This window comes from Piliocolobus tephrosceles, chromosome 4 (genome assembly GCF_002776525.5).
Source record: "Piliocolobus tephrosceles isolate RC106 chromosome 4, ASM277652v3, whole genome shotgun sequence".
Taxonomy (NCBI): domain Eukaryota; kingdom Metazoa; phylum Chordata; class Mammalia; order Primates; family Cercopithecidae; genus Piliocolobus; species Piliocolobus tephrosceles.
The window spans coordinates 74,271,211-74,292,054 of record NC_045437.1 but is presented as its reverse complement, the minus strand read 5'-3'; positions in this window follow the sequence as shown (position 1 = coordinate 74,292,054).

Genomic DNA, 20,844 nt, shown 5'->3' with positions numbered 1-20,844 from the left:
ATGGCAGTAGTTAACCTGTCAGTTGAAATAATGTAACCTTCCTTTTCTCCTTTTCATGACATAAAGATAATCTCATCTGAGGGCATTTATGTGAAGAAATAACAGCATGGCATGGTGAAACCACTGGCTCATTAATCCTGGCATCTACTTCCTACAGGGTTCCTTGATTAGTTAGATTCATTCACTGGGCATTTCGGAGTTTTTGATTTGTCACCATTGGCTAGGTTCACTGAGTTCAGGCTAAATTGAGCCAGAAGCAATGTTTATTAGTAATTTTGTAGTACAGGCTACCCTAATAATTCAGCCCAAATATCTCATCTGAAAAATATCCATTCACCCTCACTTCTAATGTGGGTTGCAGCTGTGTTCATAGGGAATTGAAAGAACATAAGTGATTGGGCATGTATTTTCTAAATTATTAATATGATGGCTAATAGCTGTAAACTCATCTTCATATCCAATGCAGAAATTATGACTTATTTTAAAAATGAAAGCTGCAACAAAGGGGGGCACCCCCTGCCTGGCTTTCTGCTAAGTCTCCTCAGTGCAGAGCTTCTGGTATAGGAACCATGGCCGATTTAGCATGTGGCCATTACAGAGAGACACAGAACAATGCCTTTGGCTTTTTCTGATGTGTACACTATCAAAACAAGGCATGGATTTAGAAGACTTACTAAAACGTGCTATTAAGGAGTTTTGGGTATGAGCTACACATAGGGCCATCTTTTGATTTTGATGATAGCATACATGCCATACAAGTGATGGCATGGAGACCGCAGTTCACACCCTCAGCCTTCCGCGTCCCGCGTTCATAAGTTGTCTGTCTCTAAGCAGGCATAATTAGTTGTTATTACCGTTAAGCTGCATCTTCCATCCACATGATCAAATATCCAATATATCTCAGTTTCCATCTTCAGACCCATTTGATTTGAGATAGACTTGTTGCAGTTGCTCATGCTGCCACAATCCCTCTCAGTTCTGTGTTGAAGTAATTCACAATGACCAGGAAATATATAATTAACCCACATGATATATATATAGTATATGTTCTTTGCATCTTTCACTGAACTGTCCTAAGGCTTTATATACTTTTGTTCCTAGTCTTTATTGAATCTATTAAAGATAAACTCAAGGTCAGATTAAGAGCTATAGATGCTCTTTAACACGGAAAAGATTGTGGTTTTTATGAAATTAAAAATAAAAATATTAAATTATAAAACAAAACAGATATACTGAAATTAAAGTAAGTTCTTTTTAGATTTGCTGATTGTGCAATTCTGAATGAGTTAAGTGAAGCTGAACCGGTCTCTCTTTTTGCTACCCTTGCTTTATTAATTATCTTAGTCTATTATCTTAATGCTTAGGTACTCCAACATTGATTTCAAAAATAACATTTTTAGAGGGTGTTATTTCATTACCTCCAGTACCTTACATTTGAACTCCATTTTTTAGTTGACACAGCTCATTATCTCATTTAAATCATGGCACCATTATGAAGTAGATATTTTAACCCTTGTTGTATAGAGGAAGAAATTGAGAGTCATGAAGGCTAAGTAACTTGCCAAAGGTCACATCCCTAGTAAGTGGCAGAGATCACTCTTTAAGTTACATTTTCGGGTCATTAAGCATTACCATTGTGTATGTAACATATAGACATTTCCCTTTCTGTTCAAATATTTTCAGGAAATAAAACTAAATATCTTTACTTAGAAATTTAACAGTCCACACTTGTTATTTAAACAAGGGATACTTTGATAGGACGTGCTAACTGCATCAAAATAACACATGGTTTCAAGAGTATAGAAACACTCTCGTCTCCTACAGAACCTCACCCTCTTTCCAGAGGTTAATTCAAGATAGTTCAGCCACCGAGAAGGCTCTTAATCCTGTGAGAAATCTTTATCAGTGAAGTCATCTCCTTGTGACACAAGCTCTGAGCTGAGGTGGCAAGAAACTTGTGAAATAGCCCTAGGAGTACTTTGAAAGGGGTGTCATTGTAGATGGACAGGAGAGGATCCTTGGGTCTTTTGGTGCTTTTCTTGTCTGACCCTGCAAGATTTTATAGGGAGATACTTTGATGTTGCTTCTGTATATTATTAAAAGAATTACAACTCAGCATAAACTGCATGTCCTTTTTCTGGCCTCCACATATTAGGAATCCATTGCCAAACATAGATCATAAAATCTTAGAATTTGAAGGGACCTTGAAATCATCTCATTCAAATTTCTTGACTACAGTTGTCCCTGTTTTATTTCTCACCAAGTGGACTTGTAGGCTCTGTTTGAATGCAAGGTAGATGTCTTTTATTGGCTTGCCAGCGTCCTTCCTTTCATTGAGCCTAGTCTGTCTTTTGTCTCTTAGTTCTTTCTTCTATAATCTTACCTCAGGAAGGACTTTCTGTCACAGCTCTTACTACTGAAATGATTTTTCTTTTTAGTCTTCTTTTATTAATATCAGTCAGTGTAATACCCCTAGGCTATGCTATGGTACCAGATAAAATTCATCTCTCTGGCTTAACACAACCAGGAATATATATTTTTTTTCTTGCTCACACAAATGTCACTGTGAGTAAAGCAAATCTCTAGGAGAGCTGTTCTTCATGTGGTGACCCAGTGATCCAAGCAGGTTTCATGTGGTGACTTAATCACCCCATTATGGGGTTTCCGTGGTCTTTGTGGGAGGAAGAACAAACTAGAAGTTTAAACTGGTTCTTTATGCTTTGGTCCAGAAACTTCTACTCATGGTCCAGTACCTGAGAAATCATTACAAGGCTTCCCCTAATTGCAAGAGGACTGGCAAATGTGTAACACATGAATAGCCAGTGAATGGAACATATCTCTGCCATAATCTTATTTTCTCAGTGATAAACACTCTTAGTTTCCTCATTTAACATGTTTTTCCTACTTATATATAAATCAACAATTTTTTTTTGTGCTTGTTGGCAAAGCATGTAGGTAGGGGTACCAGAGAAATATATAACATCCAAGCTCTTCAAGGAGCTTATCATATAATTGGAGGGATAAGACAAATACATTTTAAAAAGAAAATAATATAAGTCAGTTTATAATGGATTGATCAAGTGCTAAGTACTCTGATCTATATCTCACATGCAATGGAAACTCAGAGAAGCAGGAGATTGCTGTGGGTAGAATTTCTGGCCAGGCTTCCCAGGGGAACTGGGTCTTCTAGGATAAGAAGGTCACCCTTTAGGATTTTATTCTCCACTTTTGTTTTATTCTGTTGGAATCATTTTGACCTTTCCTTGTGGCTCTTATTTTCAGATCTATAAAGTATGTTCCTTGTGTTTATATATATCCTTACTAAATTCTCCACTAGCCTCTTAAATGTGGAGCCATTAACCAGATTCAAATCTCTAATGACCAAGGCAAAACATGGTGGGCCACTTGCCAGACTCACTTTAATAACCATTCATGATCTGATAGAGTTTTAGTATCACTGATATTCCCCAAATGGATACATTTGAGCAACGTAATTCCCCAATATCTAGCATAGACTCTGACACATATTAGGTGCTCAATAGATGCTTATAAAGTTGAATTTAGGTCAGATGTGTTGGTGTTAAAGCTCCCAGCTTATTGCACTTGCTCTGATCTATTATCATAGTGGGGTAGTTACCAATTAAAAATACGTATCATAAAGGGCTTACATCATTATTAAGGTAAAAAATAAATCACTCCTGACAAGCAAGATAATGTTTTTATTCCCACAAAAAGAGATCATCCTTGTCCTCTGATGAGCACAGTGCTCACTTGGAGTAAACTAGTCACCCATGGGAAGCTAATTACCTTTTCCAAAGAACTGGGGTACCATGTAATGTCTTTGAAAAGGCAATTTAGTGAATGATGCCCTGTTATCTTGGAAGAGTTAATATGCCACTTTTAGAAACTCCAGTGACTGGATTGTCTCCCACAATGGAGGGAGGAGCACACACTTGCCAGGAAACCGGCTATCTTAGATTTCCCTGTTGGAAGACTTAAGAGCTTCATTTTCATTTTAAACCTAGTGGTTTCTTTGAGAACTGGTTGTATGTCATAAGCCATTTTAGATTTGAAGAGTGATGATGAGAATTTTCTCCTTAGGCAGAAGAACTCCAGAGGAAGACCTTGAGCTTCTGATGGGCTTGTTTTGGGTTCAGGTTAGGAGAGTGCTGCTTCTCAGGGAGGTAGATTGTTTTTTAGTTATAGAAAACAATCCTTGTCCAGTCATGACTCTGCTATATTTGGGGACCCAGAAGAAATGCATGGTTTGGAAAACATATAGTCCTTGGTCGGCCATTACCTGTGTTTTTAGTTCAGTCACTTAGCAGCTGTGCACTTCCATATCCTCATCTAATATCTGAAGTTATTTTCCATTGCTGACCATTTCTAGTAATGATTAACTCAACATTGTTGACTAGTGTGGGGTAACTCAGTTTAAACCTAATCAAATGCCTGGACTGGTCTTTGTCTAATCTGTTTCTTTTTAAGACATTGTCCCTTTTTTTTTTTTTTAATCTGGAGACAGGGGCTCTGATTCTGAGTCAAGTCAGCATTGTGTTAAGGTGGTGAAAAGGTAAGCTCATAATATCAATGCTCTGCTGAAGAGTTGCTGCCACTGACAACATCATTAGCCTCCTTGTGATAGGACCCAGGGAAGGGATTGGGACTGTGTAGGAAATGTTTTCCAGTATAGGAAAGAAAGAGTGGAACATGCAAGGATATAACTTCTTATAGATAAATGTGGCCATGCAAAAGAATCTTCATTCCTAAAAGAATTAGTGCCATGGGGTTTGTATACCATCTAACTGAAAGGGAGAAATTAGAAAATAGACAACCTAGACATATATTCATACAGGAAGCACTCAGTAAATTTTGGTTGGATTAATTTGGTTCAGATAGTACCAGTTTCTTGTGTAAACTTAGTGGAACAAATGGCCAACGACTTAGAAGCCTGAGGGGGCAGTTCCAGAATATTTATTTCGTTGCCAGGGCAATGCCAGGTGTTTGTGACCACATGGGAGAATGAAAAGAATGGGCAGCCTAGTGGCTGCTCAGGTGAGTGCAGGTACACAGACTAGGAAGTATCTCTGCTCCTAACCTCTCTTTATGTACGCATGAAGGCTAATTGTTCAAGTCCAGGGGAAACTGGTGAGGTATGTGAAGTTGTTGTTGAGCCTTCAGCTTTCTTCATCCCCCAATATTTTCAGGGTCATAGGACCTTATCTTTCAAATTCTTTTCCCCTATTAAAACAGGAAATTAGCTGGGATCATTTACATTTTGACTAAATAGACTTACAGCAATATGCTAACTTTCTATTTTAAAGTCTTTAATTTTAGTATAGAAAGAATGTTTTTATCTTAATTCATTAAAAGAACTTGTAAGCAGTGGGAGGCAAGTAAGGGTGATGTTGTGTGTAGAGTTTGCACAGGGGCATTCTGCAGTTTAAGGAAATTACACCGCACCTGAGAGGAATCTACTTCAATTGTTTGGGAATGCTCGAGGAGCTGGAGCAAAAGGGGTGAAGAAAATATTCTTTCTTTGGGAGGTGGGAACACAGGTGTTTGTTTTCTTATTCTTTACACTGTATATTATATATGCTTATTTCTTGGACATATTTCACAATAAGATAAGAAAAATAGTACCAGTAGTAATTTCCTCTTTCCCCTGGGGTCCCCTCTTTAAACATCATCTTTACTAGAGTGATAGCCTACAGGTTCCCCGAGGGATTGATTGCCTCACAGCTGCTGAGTATACAGAGGCACCTTTTGGCATTGCTGACTTCCATGCGAAGCCCTGGGCTCCAGAGTCACCTCTGTTTCCTGGCAGTAGGACTACCTAACCCTTGTTAAAAACAAAACAAAACACCCCTTTTCCTTTCCTAGCTCTAGTCCTCTGCTTTAAACTTCCCAGAGTTCATTCTTACTGTGTAATATCCTGCCCTGAGTTGTCTTCTTCCTTCCCTACGGTAATCCTGTTGCTCCCTCTAGACAGGTAGTCCTCATCCTCCTGGCCCCCAATCTCCACTGCATCAGAGACACCTGGACTTGGAGTCAGGTCTGGGGAGAAGCAGCAGCTGGACATGTTGCTCAAGCACCTCTCAGATAACGGAGGTGAGGGTAAGAGGGAAAATTGGGGGGTTTCCAGGGATGTAGTACAGGAAGGTCTGCCCTGCAACACAGGGATAGGTTGAGAAAATAAAACCTGAATGTGGGGAGAATCAGATTCAGGACTTTTGTTTCTTAATTTGTGTGTATTGATGATGACTTTAGCTATTTTTCTGGCCTGAATGCATGGTACCTGACGCTTATTAGATGGCAAAAATTATTTGTTGAATAAATGATCCTGGAATGGTGTGAGGGAAATGCAATATCAATTTTGACTTTAGGCACCAGAAAAGTGAGAGAGGAATCAAAGTATTTTCCATGTAAAAGTAAAAATCATATTGATATGACCTGCTTATATAATCACCATGAAGCAATTACCGTGAAGCAGTTATATGTAAAATAAAATACTTCCAAATGAACTTTGAGTTCTATTTTGTAACAGTAGTAAATTCTACTAGTGTCAGGTAGGCTGTATCAAAGTGTAGAAAGGGAGGTTACTGGTCACGTAATCTTACTGTTGCTGGTTAAATTCTTCACGCAAATTATAGACCAAATTGTCATTTATCATAGCTTATGGACAGGATGCCCACCTCCTTCTATGGGATCCCATTTCTTCTAAAACATCCTTATATCACACTGAAATCATCCCCCTTCTGGCTTATCCTTGATGTCCCACAAAGCAAGTCTTCAACCTTTATTGCTTGACAGGTCCTCACATGTTTAAAGACAGCTTTTCCGGTCCCCCTTCCTTATTAAATTCTGTGAAACAATAAGGGGCTGTGGTCAAAGGCACTAAAGTTCCCCCAAATCATCAAAAAATTTGTTTAGGCTGGGTGTGGTGGCTCAAGCCTGTAATCCCAGCACTTCAGGAGGCCGAGGCAGGTGGATTACTTGAGGTCAGGAGCTCAAGACCAGCCTGGCCAACATGGTGAAACCCCATCTCTACTGAAAATACAAAAATCAGCCAGACATGGTGGTGTGTACCTGTAAGTGCCGCTGCTTGGGAGGCTGAGGCAGGAGAATCACTTGAACTCAGGAGGCGTAGGTTGCAATGAGCTGAGATCGCGCCACTGCACTCTAGTCCGCACAACAAAGTGAAACTCCATCTCCAAAAAAAAAAAAAATTGTTTAGTCATCTTTATTAAATACAAGACAGATTTTATCCATAAAGAGCATCAGAGTGTTCATACCCTTTTTCCTATACCAGACATTTAGAGCAAGTTATTCTTTTAAACCAGTATTTCTCAGGCTCTGGGAATGGGGCTTAGGAATCTCATTTTATAGTTTGAGAACCATTGTTTCAATTGCTTCACCTGTCCAGGGGAATTAAATATGATTGATGCTAACCTCAGGAATGGGTCACATCTGGAAAGCAATGTTGAGCCTTTCTGGCCACTCAGTCAATGGCCTTGGCACAAGGTTAAGCCTTTTACTGACTGAATATTAACATTATTTCTCATTAGCTCTCTTATGCTCACTTACAAGCTTTCTTTTCCCCTTTTTTTCTTTCTTTCTTTCTTTCTTTTTTTTTTTTTTTGAGACGGAATCTCGCTCTGTCGCCCAGGCTGGAGTGCAGTGGCGCGATCTTGGCTCACTGAAAGCTCCACCTCCCGGGTTTATGCCATTCTCCTGCCTCAGCCTCCCGAGTAGCTGGGACCACAGGTGCCCGCCACCTGGCCCGCCTAGTTTTTTTGTATTTTTTAGTAGAGATAGAGTTTCACCGTGTTAGCCAGGATGGTCTCGATCTCCTGACCTCCTGATCCGCCCCTCTCGGCCTCCCAAAGTGCTGGAATTACAGGCTTGAGCCACTGCGCCCGGCCTCCTTTTTTTTCTTAAGTCATCCATTTCTCAGTTCTCCTTACATCTCCCTCTGCAGCCCATGACTGGAATTCTTTCAGCCTCCATATCCTCAGCCCTCAAGTTGCCACTCATATGGGTAGTTATTTGCTTCCAACATTCAAGTTTTATGAGACTATTCCTACACTTAGTCCTTTAAATTGCATTGCCTTTCAACCTTTGTTTATTTTTTCTGAAACTTTACTTATATACGAATGTTCAAAATCCATTTATAACCTGTTGCTCCATCTGGTTATTTTCATGGGTTATGTTCCCTTTCAATCCTTTGACACATACCTACCTAATTTTTTAGTACTTATGACCAAAAACATAGATGGCATTTTGTATTTTGTTTTGTATTTTGCTTCTGTTTATTTTCCATATTGGTATATATCTTCATATGCATAGTTTTAATGACTATGATATTTGTTTATAGCTTTCTCTGATTTTTAAATATTACCTGTTTATTTTAAAAATTGTTAAATATAAGCATATTTATTCACTCAAAATGTATTTGAATGTCTGATTCTATAAGCGCTCTCCCAGAGTTAAGCGCTGTTAAGATTTAATGTATCTCTCTGTGTGTCTGTGTGTGTGTGTGTGTGTGTGTGTGTGTGTATGTGTGTAGATGAGAGAAACGGAAAATTATTTTAAAGAATGTTTTGTATGTAACAAGTCTCCTAAGTGAAAACACAACCAAAAAAAAGTCTTTCACTTACTACAATGTTATCCAATATGGTAGCCACCAGCACCATGTCGCTATTTAAATTTAAGTTAGATAAAATCAATAGTTCTCTTCCTTGAGTCACAATAGCCACATTTTAAGTGCTCAAAACCCACATGTGGCTTGTGGCTATTATATTGGATATCACTGCAAAAAACTTTATTGGACAGTGCTGACTCACAGCATTCTAGGCTAAAAAGATATAGAATAAAGTTGCCCTGCTTTTTGCTGAGTTTCATGGGACCCCATTCTGTGCTTTAGCTGTGGAATAGAACAATGAAAGTGGACAATGAGTGTCCCTGAAGACCTTTGAAGAAATGCACGTAAGTAGGAACTTGGCCTAGTCCTGAGATTTCTATCTAGATTTTAATGTAAAAACATTTTTAATGGGACAGAATGGGGAAGAAGAAGAAAGTCTTAACTACCAAGGGAATGGAATAAGAGGGGTGTGTAGTTGAGGTCTAATATTTCTGTGCTTGCTCTACACCACTACTAGAATCCATGCTTCAGTGATTTTCCATCAGTGGTAGCCAAAGAAGGCTTTTTACTTAGGTTTTAATGTATCTGTATGTAAATATTTGGGCTGTGGCTTGGTCATTTAGAGTGGGTATATGAGGGATGTGGTAAGGAGTGCAAGAGGAGAGAAACTACGACTTGAAGTAAATGGATGTGTGTGCAACACACATACATACATGCACACTAAGATTCTCCTCCCGCGATGTCATAGCTGTTTCAGGAGAACAAGTATCTTACCACTTACAGCTTGTCCAGTGCCTGATCTGAAATTAGCCTCACTTTCTCCCCAGGGCATCCTTAGTTCCCTGCAGATCTCAAAACCGGTTATACATCAACACTCTGTGGACCTGGTCAGATGTGCTGCTACATTAATTATAATGCAGATCATGGTTGTGGATTCTGTATGCAGATGTGCATGGAAAGCCTGCAGATGTGCACAAAGAAAAAGCTGTTGAAAGGGCTTAAATACATTGCATTGGTGCCAGGCATATTTATCACAGGCTAGTTACTGAGAATACTGATGGATTTATTTCATGACCTGTGTGGTGTAAAGTATGCAATGAAGAGAGACTAAATTGAGCTGGTAGAAAAAATATATACATATACCTCCTATCCCACCCCAACTTCCCCCAGCAAAAAAGCAAAACAAAACAAAAGAGAGAGTGGGTTTATATAACGTTTTGAAAGTTTCAAATGATGACTTAAAGGTAAGCAATTAAATTTTGCTTTGGAGACTTGCAGTTAGTTTATTTTTTTATTTTTATTTTTTCTTTGAGACGGGGTCTAACTCTGTCTCCCAGACTGGAGTGCCTGGTGCGATCTTGCCTCACTGCAACCTTGACCTCCTGGGTTCAAGCGATTCTCCTGCCTCAACCTCCCAAGTATCTGCGATTATAGGCCTGTGCCACCATACCCAGCTAATTTTTGAATTTTTTGTAGAGCCAGGGTTTCACTATGTTGGCCAGGGTGGTGTCGAATTCCTGACCTCAAGTGATCCACCCACCTCAACCTCCCAAAGTGCTGGCATTATAGGAGGCGTGAGCCACCGCACCCAGTCTTTTTTTTTTTTTTTTTTTTTTGACTTGCAGTAATTTTAAAAACTGAGACTTAGAACAATAACCTGGTGTCTTAGTTGCTGGCAATATTGGAAAATAACACAAACTCATTATTACCTTGGTTTATGGTATTGACCATGAGAGGGTATTATTGTAACCATCAATTTTTTAAATTATAAAATACTTCAAACATACTCAAATGTAGAAAAAAATAGTACAACGAACTACCATATATCTATCACCTAGATTCAATAATTGTCAAGATTTTATTCTATTTACTTCATTCATTCTTTTTCCCATTTAAAAAAAATCTGTTGTAGTATATTAAAGCATATCTCAGACATTCTAAACATTTTAATAAACATCTTTAAAAATATGGACAAATATGCCATTTGCTCCCAATAAAACAAATGATATATTTTTAGTATTTAATCCATAACCAAATTTATTTGACTATCTCAAAAATGTCTTTAGAGTTAGTTTGAGTCAGGTCCAAACAAGGTCCATACAACAGAGTTGTTTTACGACTTTTATTCTTTTTTAGACAATCAGTGACATTAATAAACTTGTAGAGTTGGGCAAGTATCATCATAATCCAGTTTTAGAACATTACCATTACCCTTCAAAATTTCCTCCAGTCCAGTTGCAGTCAATCCCTGCTCCTACTTTCACCCTCAGGCAGCCACTGATTTTCTTTCTATTTGAATAAATTTTACTGTCTGGACATTTCATAGATTAAGTCGTTTAAAATCTAGCATAGTTTCCTCCTCTCTCCCCTTTTCCTCCTGCCGTGTACTTATCGTTCTGTAGAATGCCCTGTTTTCTGAACTTTTGTGTTCACTTCTTTCTGGTGTCATTTAACTTGTTCCTTTATCCCCTTCTCCTCCACATTTCTTTTAAATGGAATTAGGTACAGAAGTGTACCATCCAGTCTCCATCTCCCAGGGCGAGCGACACAGAAGACCGGTGATTTCTGCATTTTCAACTGAGGTACTGGGGTCATCTCACTCGGGAGTGCCAGACAGTCGGTGCTGGTCAGCTGCTGCAGCCCGACCAGCGAGAGCTGAAGCAGGGCGAGGCATCGCCTCACCTGGGAAGCGCGAGGGGGAAGGGAGTCCCTTTTCCTAGCCAGGGGAACTGAGACACACAACACCTGGAAAATCGGGTAACTCCCACCCCAATACTGCGCTGTAACACCGGCACACCAGAGAATATATCCCACACCTGGCCGGGAGGTCCCACGCCCACGGAGCCTCCCTCCTTGCTAACGCAGCAGTCTGCAGCAATCTAACCTCAAGGCAGCAGCGAGGCTGGGGGAGGGGCGCCCGCCATCGCTGATGCTTAAGTAGGTAAATAAAGCCGCTGGGAAGCTCGAACTGGGTGGAGCTCACAGCAGCTCAAGGAAACCTGCCTGTCTCTGTAGACTCCGCCTCTGGGGACAGGGCTCAGCTAAAGCAGCAGAGGCCTGTCCAGACGTGAACGACTCTGTCTGACAGCTTTGAAGAGAGCAGTGGATCTCCCAACACGGAGGTTGAGATCTGAGAAGGGGCAGTCTGCCTGCTCAAGTGGGTCACTGACCCCTGAGTAGCCTAACTGGGAGACATCCCCCACTAGGGGCAGTCTGACACCCCACACCTCACAGGGTGGAGTACACCCCTGAGAGGAAGCTTCCAAAGCAAGAATCAGACAGGTGCACTCGCTGTTCAGCAATATTCTATCTTCTGCAACCTCTGCTGCTGATACCCAGGCAAACAGGGTCTGGAGTGGACCTCAAGCAATCTCCAACAGACCTATAGCTGAGGGTCCTGACTGTCAGAAGGAAAACTATCAAACAGGAAGGACACCTATATCAAAACCCCATCAGTACGTCACCATCATCAAAGACCAGAGGGAGATAAAACCACAAAGATGGGGAAAAAGCAGGGCAGAAAAGCTGGAAATTCAAAAAATAAGAGCGCATCTCCTCCTGCAAAGGAGCACAGCCCATCGCCGGCAATGGATCAAAGCTGGTCAGAGAATGATTTTGATGAGATGAGAGAAGAAGGCTTCAGTCCATCAAACCTCTCAGAGCTAAAGGAGGAATTACGTACCCAGCACAAAGAAACTAAAAATCTTGAAAAAAGAGTGGAAGAATTGACAGCTAGACTAATTAATGCAGAGAAGGTCATAAATGAAATGACAGAGATGAAAACCATGACACGAGAAATACGTGACAAATGCACAAGCTTCAGTAACCGACTCGATCAACTGGAAGAAAGAGTATCAGCGATTGAGGATCAAATGAATGAAATGAAGCGAGAAGAGAAACCAAAAGAAAAAAGAAGAAAAAGAAATGAACAAAGCCTGCAAGAAGTATGGGATTATGTAAAAAGACCAAATCTACGTCTGATTGGGGTGCCTGAAAGTGAGGGGGAAAATGGAACCAAATTGGAAAACACTCTACAGGATATCATCCAGGAGAACTTCCCCAACCTAGCAGGGCAGGCCAACATTCAAATTCAGGAAATACAGAGAACGCCAAAAGATACTCCTCCAGAAGAACAACTCCAAGACACATAGATACTCCTCCAGAAGAACAACTCCAAGACAACTCCCCAAAGATACTCCTCCAGAAGAACAACTCCAAGACACATAATTGCCAGATTCACCAAAGTTGAAATGAAGGAAAAAATCTTAAGGGCAGCCAGAGAGAAAGGTCGGGTTACCCACAAAGGGAAGCCCATCAGACTGACAGCAGATCTCTCGGCAGAAACTCTACAAGCCAGAAGAGAGTGGGGGCCAATATTCAATGTTCTTAAAGAAAAGAATTTTCAACCCAGAATTTCATATCCAGCCAAACTAAGTTTCATAAGTGAAGGAGAAATAAAATTCTTTACAGATAAGCAAATGCTTAGAGATTTTGTCACCACCAGGCCTGCCTTACAAGAGACCCTGAAGGAAGCCCTAAACATGGAAAGGAACAACCGGTACCAGCCATTGCAAAAACATGCCAAAATGTAAAGACCATCGAGGCTAGGAAGAAACTGCATCAACTAATGAGCAAAATAACCAGTTAATATCATAATGGCAGGATCAAGATCACACATAACAATATTAACCTTAAATGTAAATGGACTAAATGCTCCAATTAAAAGACACAGACTGGCAAACTGGATAAAGAGTCAAGACCCATCAGTCTGCTGTCTTCAGGAGACCCATCTCACATGCAGAGACATACATAGGCTCAAAATAAAGGGATGGAGGAAGATCTACCAAGCAAATGGAGAACAAAAAAAAGCAGGGGTTGCAATCCTAGTCTCTGATAAAACAGACTTTAAACCATCAAAGATCAAAAGAGACAAAGAAGGCCATTACATAATGGTAAAGGGATCAATCCAACAGGAAGAGCTAACTATCCTAAATATATATGCACCTAATACAGGAGCACCCAGATTCATAAAGCAAGTCCTTAGAGACTTACAAAGAGACTTAGACTCCCATACAATAATAATGGGAGACTTCAACACTCCACTGTCAACATTAGACAGATCAACGAGACAGAAAGTTAACAAGGATATCCAGGAATTGAACTCATCTCTGCACCAAGCGGACCTAATAGACATCTATAGAACTCTCCACCCCAAGTCAACAGAATATACATTCTTCTCAGCACCACATCACACTTATTCCAAAATTGACCACATAATTGGAAGTAAAGCACTCCTCAGCAAATGTAAAAGAACAGAAATTATAACAAACTGTCTCTCTGACCACAGTGCAATCAAACTAGAACTCAGGACTAAGAAACTCAATCAAAACCACTCAACTACATGGAAACTGAACAACCTGCTCCTGAATGACTACTGGGTACATAACGAAATGAAAGCAGAAATAAAGATGTTCTTTGAAACCAATGAGAACAAAGATACAACATACCAGAATCTCTGGGACACATTTAAAGCAGTGTGTAGAGGGAAATTTATAGCACTAAGTGCCCACAAGAGAAAGCAGGAAAGATCTAAAATTGACACTCTAACATCACAATTAAAAGAACTAGAGAGGCAAGAGCAAACACATTCAAAAGCTAGCAGAAGGCAAGAAATAACTAAGATCAGAGCAGAACTGAAGGAGATAGAGACACAAAAAACCCTCCAAAAAATCAATGAATCCAGGAGTTGGTTTTTTGAAAAGATCAACAAAATTGACAGACCGCTAGCAAGGCTAATAAAGAAGAAAAGAGAGAGGAATCGAATAGACGCAATAAAAAATGATAAAGGGGATATCACCACCGACCCCACAGAAATACAAACTACCATCAGAGAATACTATAAACACCTCTACGCAAATCAACTAGAAAATCTAGAAGAAATGGATAATTTCCTGGACACGTACACTCTTCCAAGACTAAACCAGGAAGAAGTTGAATCCCTGAATAGACCAATAGCAGCCTCTGAAATTGAGGCAACAATTAATAGCCTACCCACCAAAAAAAGCCCAGGACCAGACGGATTCACAGCTGAATTCTACCAGAGGTACAAGGAGGAGCTGGTGCCATTCCTTCTGAAACTATTCCAATCAATTGAAAAAGAGGGAATCCTCCCTAACTCATTTTATGAGGCCAACATCATCCTGATACCAAAGCCTGCCAGAGACACAACAAAAAAAGAGAATTTTAGACCAATCTCCCTGATGAACATCGATGCAAAAATCCTGAATAAAATACTGGCAAACCGGATTCAGCAGCACATCAAAAAGCTTATCCACCATGATCAAGTGGGCTTCATCCCTGGGATGCAAGGCTGGTTCAACATTCACAAATCAATCAACGTAATCCAGCATATCAACAGAACCAAAGACAAGAACCACATGATTATCTCAATAGATGCAGAAAAGGCTTTTGACAAAATTCAACAGCCCTTCATGCTAAAAACGCTCAAGAAATTCGGTATTGATGGAACGTACCTCAAAATAATAAGAGCTATTTATGACAAACCCACAGCTAATATCATAGTGAATGGGCAAAAACTGGAAAAATTCCCTTTGAAAACTGGCACAAGACAGGGATGCCCTCTCTCACCACTCCTATTCAACATAGTGTTGGAAGTTCTGGCTAGGGCAATCAGGCAAGAGAAAGAAATCAAGGGTATTCATTTAGGAAAAGAAGAAGTCAAATTGTCCCTGTTTGCAGATGACATGATTGTGTATTTAGAAAACCCCATCGTCTCAGCCCAAAATCTTCTTAAGCTGATAAGCAACTTCAGCAAAGTCTCAGGATACAAAATTAATGTGCAAAAATCACAAGCATTCTTATACACCAGTAACAGACAAGTAGAGAGCCAAATCAGGAATGAACTTCCATTCACAATTGCTTCAAAGAGAATAAAATACATAGGAATCCAACTTACAAGGGATGTAAACGACCTCTTCAAGGAGAACTACAAACCACTGCTCAGTGAAATCAAAGAGGACACAAACAAATGGAAGAACATACCATGCTCATGGATAGGAAGAATCAATATCATGAAAATGGCCATACTGCCCAAGGTTATTTATAGATTCAATGCCATCCCCATCAAGCTACCAATGAGTTTCTTCACAGAATTGGAAAAAACTGCTTTAAAGTTCATATGGAACCAAAAAAGAGCCCGCATTGCCAAGACAATCCTAAGTCAAAAGGACAAAGCCGGAGGCGTCACGCTACCTGACTTCAAACTATACTACAAGGCTACAGTAACCAAAACAGCATGGTACTGGTACCAAAACAGAGATATAGACCAATGGAACAGAACGGAGTCCTCAGAAATAATGCCACACATCTACAGCCATCTGATCTTTGACAAACCTGACAAAAACAAGAAATGGGGAAAGGATTCCCTATTTAATAAATGGTGCTGGGAAAATTGGCTAGCCATAAGTCGAAAGCTGAAACTGGATCCTTTCCTTACTCCTTATACGAAGATTAATTCAAGATGGATTAGAGACTTAAATGTTAGACCTAATACCATAAAAACCCTAGAAGAAAATCTAGGTAGTACCATTCAGGACATAGGCATGGGCAAGGACTTCATGTCTAAAACACCAAAAGCAACGGCAGCAAAAGCCAAAATTGACAAATGGGATCTCATTAAACTAAAGAGCTTCTGCACAGCAAAAGAAACTACCATCAGAGTGAACAGGCAACCTACAGAATGGGAGAAAATTTTTGCAATCTACTCATCTGACAAAGGGCTCATTTCCAGAATCTACAAAGAACTCAAACAAATATACAAGAAAAAAACAAACAACCCCATCCAAAAGTGGGTAAAGGATATGAACAGACATTTCTCAAAAGAAGACATTCATACAGCCAACAGACACATGAAAAAATGCTCATCATCACTGGCCATCAGAGAAATGCAAATCAAAACCACAATGAGATACCATCTCACACCAGTTAGAATGGCAATCATTAAAAAATCAGGAAACAACAGGTGTTGGAGAGGATGTGGAGAAATAGGAACACTTTTACACTGTTGGTGGGATTGTAAACTAGTTCAACCATTATGGAAAACAGTATGGCGATTCCTCAAGGATCTAGAACTAGATGTACCATATGACCCAGCCATCCCACTACTGGGTATATACCCAAAGGATTATAAATTATGCTACTACAAAGACACATGCACACGTATGTTTATTGCGGCACTATTCACAATAGCAAAGACTTGGAATCAACCCAAATGTCCATCAGTGACAGACTGGATTAAGAAAATGTGGCACATATACACCATGGAATATTATGCAGCCATAAAAAACGATGAGTTTGCGTCCTTTGTAGGGACATGGATGCAGCTGGAAACCATCATTCTTAGCAAATTATCACAAGAAGAGAAAACCAAACACCGCATGTTCTCACTCATAGGTGGGAACTGAACAATGAGCTCACTTGGACTCGGGAAGGGGAACATCACACACTGGGGCCTATCATGGGGAGGGGGTAGGGGGAGGGATTGCATTGGGGAGTTATACCTGATATAAATGATGTATTGATGGGTGCTGACGAGTTGATGGGTGCAGCACACCAACATGGCACATGTATACATATGTAACAAACCTGCACGTTATGCACATGTACCCTAGAACTTAAAGTATAATTAAAAAAAAAAAAAAAAAAGAAATGTACCATCCAATAAAACTTTTGCAATGATGGAAATGTTCTGTGTATGCACTATCTAATGACTACATGTAGTTTTTGAGTACTTGAAATGTGGTTATTGTGATGAAGCAGCTTGTTTTTTTATTTCACTTTTTAAATTTAAACATCTACATGGGCCATGGTAACTGTGTTAGATACTGAAGCCTCTATAGGTTTAATCAGAATTAGGCCCAATATTTTGGGCATGAATACTTCATAGATTCACATCAGGAGGCATGTAATGTTTGCTTTTTGTACTTCCACGGATCCAATGATTGACCACTAGGTTGCAATGGTAACAGCTTGATCTCCATTATAACAATTCCCTAACAACATTTTACAGTGGAATATTATTTGACCTTAAAAAGAAGGAAATTATGGCACATGCTACAACATAGATGAACCTTGAGGACATTTTGCTATATGAAATAGGTAATCTCAAAAGGACAAATACTGTATGATTCCACTTACATGAAGTAACTGCAGCAGTCAAATTTATAGAGACAGAAAGAAGAATAGTGATTGCCAGGGTTGGTAGGGGGAGAATAGGGAGTTATTTTTTAATGGGTGAGTTTCAATTTTGCAAGAGAAAAGAGTTCGTGGATGGCTGCCATTGAACTGTATGCTTAAAAATAGATAAGGTGGTAAGTTTTATTTTATGCATATTTTACCACATAAAAAAAGTAGTTCCATAAAGTTTCATGTGGGCAAAAGCCTGATTGGAGTACATTTAAGTGAGAATGGAAGGAGTAGAATTGGAGAATCTAAATATAGGCAATTATTTGAAAATTTAAAATATATACAAACTCAACAAAAAGTATTTTAAAATCCACTTATATGCTAAGGATAAGCATATACTTTGAAGTTATTTTATATATTTTCCACATGTATGTATATATTAAAGAAACTTACATCGTTTAAAAACTCCATAGGGAATATTTCCCCCTCTTCATTATCCTGAGATACCTTAACCGTGTTTAAACCACACTTACCTTGGAATGCCATATCTGGAAAAATCATACAGAGGACCTAGTTTAATCTTATTTTTTTAGAGGAGAACACAGGGTCCAGAGGTTGTGTTTACTCAAGGTAAGTAGTGGTAGAGCTGGCAAAATGCCTATCCAATTTGATGTTCTTATCACTGCACCCAGCTGCTTCTAGTAACCCTCTTGAAAATTCCTTCTACATCTTGCTTTCCCTGTATCTTTCAGCGTCCTCATTATTCGTCTAGATACCAGGCTTAAAATATGGAAATAGTCATTAATTTCTTTTTTTTTTTTTTTTTTTTTTTTGAGAGGGAGTCTCGCTCTGTCTCCCAAGCTGAAGTGCAGTGGCGCAGTCTCGGCTCACTGCAAGCTCCGCTCCTAGGTTCACGCCATTCTCCTGCCTCAGCCTCCTGAGTAGCTGGGACTACAGGCACCCGCCACCGCGCTTGGCTAATTTTTTATATTTTTAGTGGCGACGGGGTTTCACCGTGGTCTCGATCTCCTGACCTTGTGATCCACCCGCCTCGGCCTCCCATATTGCTGGGATTAGAGGTGTGAGCCACCATGCCTGGCCCATTAATTTCTATTCTCCCTTCTTCTTCTGTCTCACATCTAATAACTTAAGTCCTGTGGAAGTTTTCTTTGTAGCATCTATCACACCTTCCTCTATTTCCTCATTTTAGTGATGCTACAATTGATCAATGGGTTCAAGTGTTGATAGCCTTACCTTCATTGTTTAGTTCCATATCAACTTTTTATCTAATAATAGTTTCACCCATTGATAATGTTACTCTTATCCTAATTCAGAGCCTTATTCTTTCTTGCTCATCCTCCTGAGCTTTTTGCTTTTCTCTCCATATGTACTACTGCTTGGTTTGTCTTCTTAATCTATCCTTCTAATCTATCCTTCTTAATCTATCCTTCTATCCTGTTTGTGTCTTACTCAAAAAGTTCTCCATGGCCTTCCTACAGAAATCATAGTTCGGTAGTATGTGACCTGCAAATTTGAGTTACTGGCAAAGTGCTTTTTTTTTTTTTTTTTTTCTTTTTAATTGAATGCTTTGGGGCAAGGCATGACCTCACCCCAGGCTGCATGACATCCTATTGCTTTTTTAAAACTTTCTTTTATTTTTCTTTTCTTTTCTTTATGACAGGGTCTCACTCTGCCATGTAGGCTGGAATGCAGTGGCACAGTCATGGCTCAGTGTAGCCTCAAACTCCTGGTCTCAAGTGATCCTCCCTCTTCAGCCTCCTGAGTAGCTGGGACTACTGGTGTGTGCTACTACACCTGGAAAATTTTTCATTGTTTGTAGGGATGGTCTTGCTGTGTTGCTCAGGCTGGTCTTGAACTCCTGGCCTCAAGTGATCCTCCCTCCTTGGCCTCCAAAGTGCTGGGATTACAGCCACCACACCCAACCTCTATCACATTTATCTAGCTCAGTCACTCCAGTCGTTTATACTTTGTTTGTTCCTGTATCCATTTGAGTTGGCCATCTTTCCTGATATTTAGCATGCACTAAATAATGTCTGCACCCTATTTTCCCAACATTGTTTCCTCCCCTGTAGGAAGCCTTTTTTCTTTTCTTACCCTACCTCTCCTTTTCTCACCTCTTACCCTTATCCCAATACCTTGCAATCAGCTTATCAGACACCTTATGACCAGTTTCTGGCTCCGTGTGTGAAATGAATGGATGGATGAGTTTTTCTGGCACTAGTTAGGCTCATATAATCTCTGTCTTCGAGGAACTCATAGACTATGCAAAAGATTGGTATGTAAACAGCTAATTTTGATAGCAGATATAAAAGGGTAATTGTAAAGAGGACTGAATTCCGCTTGGGAGGTATGAAAGGAAAATTCTGCTTGGGAGGGCCACAGCTTTCCCTAACTGCTCCAAATCATTGACTTCTTTCTTTGTCCTTTGACCATACCATTTCTTAACACATACACACACTTCTTTTCATTCTTTATATTTCCAAAATTAGGTGACAGTCTTCTTGAGAACAGTAATCATATTTGTATTTTATTTACCTATATCCTTCTCTGTTATGATAGGTTCTCAAGTTTTTGTTTAAAGTCTATCGGTCAAAGTTTTTTTAACCTATTGTGTTGTTTTAAACACAAAGGGTTTATTGGACAGATAATGGAGACTCACAGAAATGACAGGAGGCTGGAGGAACAGGCTTAGAAAATGGGCAGGAACCACGAGGGCCCCAGAGGCTAGGCAGCCTTAACAATCTGGCTAGCCGGCTGCTGTGTCTGTGGATACTGCCATCCTCAGTGCATTCCTCCATCAACCAGTCCTATCTGAGCCTCTGTCTTTGGGTCATTCTCCCAAACTGCTTAGAGTTCTAAGCAGCTGTGCCTTTCAGGGAGTACAGAAACAAAGGATCTGTCCCTTTTGGTCCCGTAGAGCAAAGCCTCTCACAAGACTATACACAAAAGTTGATATTGGGCAACTTCTACCACAC